Below are 8,227 nucleotides of genomic sequence, written 5' to 3'. Positions count from 1 at the left end.
GCCAGCTTGGAAGCTCTTGGTGGTCAAGGCTCGGTGCAGTGGTGGTCTGCTGGTCTTCAATAGTGTCCATGCTCGACAGCTGCGGTGGGTGTTTGGGTCTTGGCCAGAGACGGTGGCGATGTATGAGTTTCCTTTAGGGGTGAGCTCGCCACGACTGTTGTCCTATCCTCGGCAACTGGTTGCCCTGTCCATTCATGCTCGGGGGTGAGTTGCTCTGCCTGCCGACAGGACGGCGTCCTTCGATCCAGGACGAGAGGGCAGGGGTGCCCTCTTCGGAAGCAGCGACGGGACAACAAGTTTGATCTTGGGAGGGAGAGTGTGGCTTTCGTCCGGCGGTGAATAGCTCCCTTGTCGGAGTCGTTGATGACATGATCTGAGGTCGTCGTTGTTCCGTGGAGTTGTGTATCTCGTTGATTCATTTTCCGTTTCTTGTTGTATGGCCGGTTGTAATTTATAGTTTTCTTTATATATAAAGCGAGGAGAAAATCTTTCTCGGTATAGCACACACATTCAACTATAACTTTATATATGCATACCAATATACTCCCTCCGTCCCAAAATAAGTGTCTTAAAATTAGCATAAAGTTGAGACACTTATTTTGAGATGGAGGGAGTATTATTAAATAGAGCTACTATAACATATAAAGTAGTGATCTAAATGGTTTTATATTTCTTTACAGAAGCAATAAGATCTAGGTACAACGATTCATGTCAAATATAGATTGATTCCCTGATTTGGGTCATTTTTTCGAGCTGATTTGGGTCCAACACATGTGACCATAGCATCAGCCAATCGTACAAAGACCGTCCGATATTTCCCGCTATATAAGAAATTTTATGTACGTGGCCATGTCCTTCCATGTCTCACCCCCTTTTCCCTCTGATGAAACCTCCCACGCCGCTCCTTCTCTTTCCCCCATCCCCGCCAGTCCGCCACCACGCGCCAATCCCGCCATCGCCCGTCGATCCGGCGCGCAGTTCCACCCTCATCTCTCTCCCTGGTCCAGCAACGTCACCCAGCCCCTTAGCTTTTCCTCCTGACACGAAAATGTCCTTTTGACTCCCGTCTCCGTCTTGTTGGCCCGCAGATCTGGCAGCCCTCGGCCACGACGCTGCGAGCTCTGGCCGGCTTGACCTCGTCGGCTCGTCGCCCCCATTCAATAGGTGCTGGACGCCGCTCCTCGGGACCGCGGCGGTCTTCTTCATGGGCTCTCTCTCCCTTCACCTCCTACGCCATGTATCGGCCCCTTCCTGAAGCTCCTCTTCATCCGTGTGCCCCCCTGATGTCGCCGAGTGGACCACGCCCACACCCGCCTCCGCCCGCCTGTACCAGGTCCGGTCGCCTCTTCCTTTGGGCTTTGCGTAATTCGTCGAGCAGGTCATATATGTGGCGTGTGTACGTGTGCTTTTGTAATGGATGGTGGGATTGTGTTCTGGTGGTTGGGGTGCAGGATTTGCTCCTGTTGTTCAAGTTGAATAGCGGGGAGATGGAGGAGATGGTGGCATGAAGGGCTAGTGTGGTGGTGAGGTTCAAGTTCTATAACGAGGCCATGATTGTTTGCATGTCTGTTTAGTTTTTTTCTTTTGTATGGTTGTTGAAAAACAAAGCTGAGCCTATTAGTTTGGAAAATAAAGTCAAGCCTATGTGTTGAAAAATAGTTTGATTAACTAGCAAGTGGCCATTTGCGCCGGTGAGTTGAGCTGGCTAGCTTGTGTTGATTCATGCATGTTTGGTCAAGGCTAGCTAGTTGCAGCAGTTGGGAATAGTACATAAGAGAAGAGACCCTATATCAGCGTGTGTAATCAGGACTGGCATGTATACTTGATACTACTGTATAGCTTAACTAGCAGTCCTGCAAACCAACTAACATTGAAGAGGTCCTCCATTCATGTCATAGTACGTACATTCCTAGTTCTTTTTCCTTCAGTTTTGGTTCGTAGATGTAATTGTAAGTTTTGTAATCTCGCTTTTGCTTTTCTTATCAGTATTTTGTAGTTCTGTAACATTTAACTTGTATGCCTAAGGCTGAAGCAGTCACTGACATGTTAACATCATGTCCTGTGTGTTCTTTCTCAAAGATGTAGAGCAGGGGTTCTTACAGTTTGATAAATACAGGCCACATCAGATTCTGAAGGCGGCTTTGAAAGGGGGTGAGATGATGCTCGTCAAGACTAACTGAAAAGGTTAGTCCATCATGTCTTACCCATTTAGTTATGCGCCAATTTAGTTCTGGACAACATGAGCATGCTGCGGATAACTTGCTTTGAGACATGCTCTTTTTATTTGAGCCTGATTTCTTAGCTTACCTCATTGCCTACGTGGTACTGTTGTACTATATATGATGTATGCACCTGCTTATGCCCTATTTTCCCGGATGTGGCTCATTACTGAGATATCTATCTATTAAATCCATCTTAATTAAGGTGTGATGGCACAATTTGGTTGAACTCATATAGGAAAAGATGTTGCTATAATCAATTACAGTAAAATCATTTGCACAGAGAAAAATATTTCAACATTAGACAATATGATCTGGCATGTTTGACCCTCATCAGGCGTCCTCCTTTCTAGCTTTTGTTTTCCCCTGTACTAGCTTTGCCTCTTTTGGTCCTCAGCTTTCCAGACCTTGATGCTTTTGAGAATGTCCAGCAAACTTGGTTTCATTTTAGTAATGGAACCAGGGGGCCGCCTCTCTGTTTATCTAAAAAAGTGGACAATATTGAATTTTTTTGGAAGTGCATACAGAAATAATGGTAGCTTAACATGAAGAATGATTGTGACCTGTCATACGAAACATAAGAAGTTGCTTAATTTGCTATGCGCAATATAACCGAAACTATAGTTGGTGGAGATTAGTGTGCTACTGCTATTTAATTTGTTTGAATGAAAAATTATATTTATATCTTTCTTTACATGACATTCTTAATCTGTTTTTTGTATTTATTGTATGCCCAAACTAACCAATAGTGTTATGCTAGTCTACTGCTTCTGTTGTGTCATCAGGCTGCAAAATATAAGCGCTAGTATATATACTTCAGTGGGGTTGCAGATGTCTGTTGTACATTTGTACTTGGTTATCATTTTACAACTTCAACAAGCCAATGAATCGATTATCGACACGACATATGTGTCTTTCAGATAAGGTTTTTTTTGACCTGTATCACATGGCCATCTTGGTGTAACCATAGTACATGCGGGTTCTGGACATAGGATTGTTACAGTTAATTAAAAAATGCCGTGTGCTTCGAATTATATTAATGTTACAAGTAATTTGGAAAGCATGATGTGTTCTGAACCGTTGCAAACTTATAATGAAATTGACATTAGTGCAGTTTATTGGTATATTCCTTTTGTACACATAGCAACGTGTAGTACTCAGTCTATTATTTGGAGTTGCGTTCCTGCTGATTCATGTAACCCTAAAAATTGCATGTGAAGGACCAAAAGGTGAGTACGTAGTCATACTGTTAGATATCTAACCAGTCAATTAGAACATCTAAGTTCCTTTTTTTGTATCATCAATTAAATTTCAACTACAGTATGTCGTTTTCATCTCCCTTACATCTAGTCTAATCATTTCTTAGGAATGGGAGACAATACTGAAGAATCGTGATCTATGGCAAGGGTGATGATGTCTATGGCGATGATTGTTATGATCTATTTGGCGACGAGCATTATGATCCATATGGTGATGAAGGGTGACGAGTCTAGTGATCTTTCTTCAAGACGTTCAACAAAGTGAAATCATGGGGTTTTGGTCAATCTAGCTTATGCATAATGCTTGGACCATTATATCTTAGTTTTTTTTTTGCATTTTAAACTTTCTAGATTGTTCATCATGATCAATGTAATTCTGATGCAACTCTTCTGATATTTTGAAAGTTGTGCTATATACAATATATGTTACTTGGTCATGTGTGGGCTGTGCAATTCTGTGATATATTTGAAATGAAAAACAATCCTCTAAGGGTGACTATATATATAGGGTGTTCGTCGGCCTCTCAACTATAGGAATAAATGAAGGGGTGTATGCACAATCAGCGATTATACTAGCTGACAGTTTGGTTCTCCTCTTAGTTATAATGAACCCCGAGGGGCCAAATATGCCGTCACCTATTGCAAAAGCCGAGGGGAATTGATAACTGTCAGGAAATAAATTCCCGACGGGAAACCGTCAGATATGAGCATCGTCGAGTTTTGGGGAGCTGGCTCGCGACCAAAATATGACCGGCGGCTCACCGTCAGCCAAATACCGTGGAAAAATGTATTACCCTACGGTACCGTCGGCTATTATTGTAATGGCCGACCAAGCATAGCCGACGGGAGATTGCCGATGGTGTACCGTCGGTTATAAAGAAAGATGACGGTGAAGGAAAATATCCGACGGTAATTTGACCCTCGGTTATAATGGGAAATCTAGTAGTGCAAATAAACATCTGGGAGGACCCTTGGATATACCTAGTAGTCCCTCAAGGAAAATGATGATGCCTAGGGGTAATATTGTGATCACAAGGGTGTCTGAACTCATTAATACAGAGAGTAGACAATGGGATGAGCAATTACTTAATGACTTATTTTGGCCCATTGATGTATAGAGAATTCTAAACATCCCATTGGCCCTGGGGATGATGGATGATTTTGTATCATGGCACTTTTGTCGAAATGGTATTTTTTCTGTAAGGTCGGCATATCATGAAGAATGGGATCACCAACACGGATGAAAGTTGAGAATGACAAATTCAGTCCAAGGCTCAAGTACTAGTCCAGTTTGGAAGACCATTTGGAAGTTAAGTATGCCAGCCAAGATAAAAATCCATGTTTAGAGAACCTTATTAGGGGCTATTCCTTGTCATGGCGTGCTTGCAAATAGGCACATGAGTACTAGTTCACGGTGTCCTTTATGTATATCAGATTGCGAAAGTGTTAGGCATGTGTTCTTTCTCTGCCCAAGAGTGCAAGACGTGTGGCGCATTTTGGGACTGGACTCTCTCATCTCTGAAGTTTGCTCAGTTGATCGTGAGGGAGGATCAGTCTTGGCTGATTTGTTTCTTTCCAAGAGCCCTATATGGCTATATAGCCGACCATATCTGGTGTGAAAAGAACTGATCTTATTGCCACTACCGTTTGGTACGTGTGGTGGGAACGACGACGTTTCACGCATGAGCATATATTGCAGGACCCAGTGAGATCGGCGCAGACCATCACTGCGCTTGCAAAGAACTTCGTCAGAGCCAGGGTGAAGCATGCACGAATTAGGAGGCATGGTTGGCTGAGACCACCAAAGAATATTGTGAAGTTGAATATTGACGCTGGTTTTAATTATGACAGTAGTTCTGGAAGTACTGGAGCTATTCTACGTGAGTATACAGGTTCTTTTTTAGCGGCATCATGCAGTGATATTCCTTTTGTAGAAGCTGCGGCGACGGCGGAAGCACGAGGCCTTAGAGACGGACTCATACTTGCCAATGACTTGGGTTGCAACAATCTTCACGTCGAGGCAGACTGCATGGAGGTGATTGATACTATGCAAAATGGAGGGAATTCTCTTGGCCCAGCTGCGGCCATTTACGAAGAATGCTCTTTTCTAGCTCGCAAATTTAATATTATAGAGTTTAATTACTGTCCTAGGGAGGCCAATATGGCGGCAGATGTGCTAGCCAGGAACTCGGAGAACTCTCGAACTATTGTGTGGAAGTCAGAGCCTCCGGGATTTTTAGTTGATGTTCTCTTAAATGATGTATCCCTATTTTCACATGAAATATAAACCGCCATGATGGCATTTTCTCAAAAAAAAAAGAGGAGGGCACCCCTACACCTATTTGATCGTCGTATCGTTTAGGATAACAGTGCCCTCCGAAATTCACTCCAAATCCAATCAGGAGTGCGCTGGACGTTGACGTGAAGGCCTGTCCTTACTCCGGTGAGGTGCCGGAGTGATCTACTACGTTGCTGCAGTTCGTCATCGGACTCCACTTCCTCAACTGAGATGGCCTCTTCAAACGGAGGTATAAACACACTACTGTCAACTAATTTTCGCATCAAATCGAGTAGTGTTCATGTGTATTAGATAAGATCTGATTAGCAATTGCATAATCCTAGCAATATCTCTAACAAACCCAGCTCAACTCCTCAGCAAAATTGTCGACGAGATGGAAGAATGGAAGGCGGCCGGAGCAGGTGGCTTAGATCGATTAGCGAGAGTGTGATTCTTGTTTTATCGCTGGTGTAGGTGTTGGTGTGTGATCGACGCTTTGTTCGTACTGCGTTCCGATATTCTTGTAAATGTTTTGCTCTTCTTCTATATAGATATGGTATGCCTTTGACATACTCTCAGAAAAAAAGGACAATTAATGACTGTAGATTGGAAGGTTTTCCGGAACAAAAACATATGGTTGTTTTGTGCACCGGGGCACTCGTATTGTTGTTAGGTGATCTTATAAGAACCCATTAACCACCTTCAAAAAAATAACAACCCACTAACGAACCACGAAACGGATTATGCACGCCAACGAGGTAGCAGCGTGCAAACAACGGATTTCCATAGGTCTCGTGGCGCATTTTGTGACTTGGGCACATACTGAATAGTGAATACAGTCAGCTGATCCCATCCACTTGATTACGGACGGATGACCACAAACGGATCAGTTGAAGCGACTCGAGAACGCGCGCGTGGGGACACGTAGGCTTTGATACATTGCATGCATGCACCTACCAGCACCAGAGACGTCGTAGCATAAAGACACCAAGTCATGGCCTGCAGGATAACAAGATAAGCAACGGCTTTGCTGTCGATCGAGACGAAGAAACGAAGAAGATAAGCAAGATAGAACTCGCTGCTACCGCCAGCTCAAAAGAGGTGCGTGGGGCCGTGCCGACGCGGAATTTGTTTATCAAGGAAAGGAAAGAAGCAAAATGCAACCAAGTTCGAACACCTTCAACGACCTTCACCCGGCTACTGTTGCAGGGAAAGTAGTGGTGCCAATCTCCTACCTGGAAAATTTGTAGAATTCATATGAGAGTTCTGGTTGATACAACTAGGGCTCGATTAAAACTCAAAACTTGTAAAAACGAGTAGCTCATGACTCAACTCGACTCAAACTACATAACTAAGAGTTAAACCGGGTTCAATCTGAGATCATTAACTGAATGAGTTTAACGAGTTGAGCTAACGAGTTAGTAGTAACTCGTTAAGCTCATTAATGAGAAGAGACATGAGATAATTAAGTATCAATATTGTTGTTGATTGTTGTTATTTATGAAATGCACCAACTATTCGTTTAATGCAAATTGTTAATTGCTGTGATTCATGAAGAAAAGTTCATGTCTACAAGTATATATTATGAGGTTAAATATTCTTAAAAAAATATTAATTGTATCGCAATACACATACATTGTTAAACAAGCTAACTACGAGTTACATTAGTCGAGCCGTTTTAAATATAAGACATTATGTTAGTGAGTCCATCCAAGTTAACTCGTTATCTTAACGATCTCTAACGAGTCGAGTCGAGCAAGTTATCAGCTTGGTTTTGATCCTTAGATGACATGGTACAAAAGTCATTTCCGACATTCTTGGAGATGGTTAAGCCATTCTAGCATAGTTGTTATATTTGTGATCGCCATTGGCCATCGTGCTCCATATGGATATGGATGCTGCGGTGACTACATGCAAACATAGATTCATCAAAAAGGCAGCCTGCATATTTTTCTTACATGTGTGTTTCACATGTCATTGACTACAATGGTTCTTCCCAAAAATCCAATATTCAGAACACATTTGTTTCAGACCTCAGTTCAATTTTATTCCCCACCTCAACGATGGAAGTATTTTAGTATTAGATTTCAATATCGATTTCAACTAGGTTTTCAACTAGGATTTACAAAATGGATTTCAAGAAGGATTTACAAGGATTCTCTACTAAACTATGAGCTCTTCCTCCTCATTGAAGTGACTTCACAGGCAGAGGTGGCTTCAGCTACCGTGACTTCCGTGGCCACGCGGTCGACGAACGCATGTGTGTCCTGGATACAGGATGAGGCCAAAGTCTTGAATAGTGGTGTTCATTTCTGCCAAATGGCATCGACATGTGGTAAAAGTACTCAAGGGCGGCGGGTAGGCGAGCACCGCCGTCGACTGATTCTGCCTTATGGCGCACTTCGTCCTCGACCCACTCAGAGAAGTCTCACGCCCTCTCCAAGATCTCTCTCTCTCTCTCTCTCTCTCTC

At 43.1% G+C, this 8,227-nt stretch overlaps 1 long non-coding RNA gene across 2 annotated transcripts; it reads left to right on the top strand.

The window, feature by feature from the left end:
- The first annotated feature begins 854 nt into the window (after positions 1-854).
- Positions 855-3,915, top strand: LOC119285013. 2 transcript variants are annotated; one of them, XR_005139310.1, is made up of 5 exons: positions 855-1,001; positions 1,089-1,333; positions 1,452-1,523; positions 2,117-2,184; positions 3,586-3,915. It is a non-coding gene; the product is annotated as an uncharacterized LOC119285013 (long non-coding RNA). The 2 variants fall into 2 exon arrangements; XR_005139309.1 differs by lacking the exon at positions 1,452-1,523.
- The last annotated feature ends 4,312 nt before the right edge of the window (positions 3,916-8,227 follow it).

The sequence above is a fragment of the Triticum dicoccoides genome, chromosome 4A (genome assembly GCF_002162155.2).
Source record: "Triticum dicoccoides isolate Atlit2015 ecotype Zavitan chromosome 4A, WEW_v2.0, whole genome shotgun sequence".
NCBI classification, from domain to species: domain Eukaryota; kingdom Viridiplantae; phylum Streptophyta; class Magnoliopsida; order Poales; family Poaceae; genus Triticum; species Triticum dicoccoides.
Note: the sequence above shows the minus strand (reverse complement) of the source record. Positions and strands in the feature narration are given on the sequence as shown.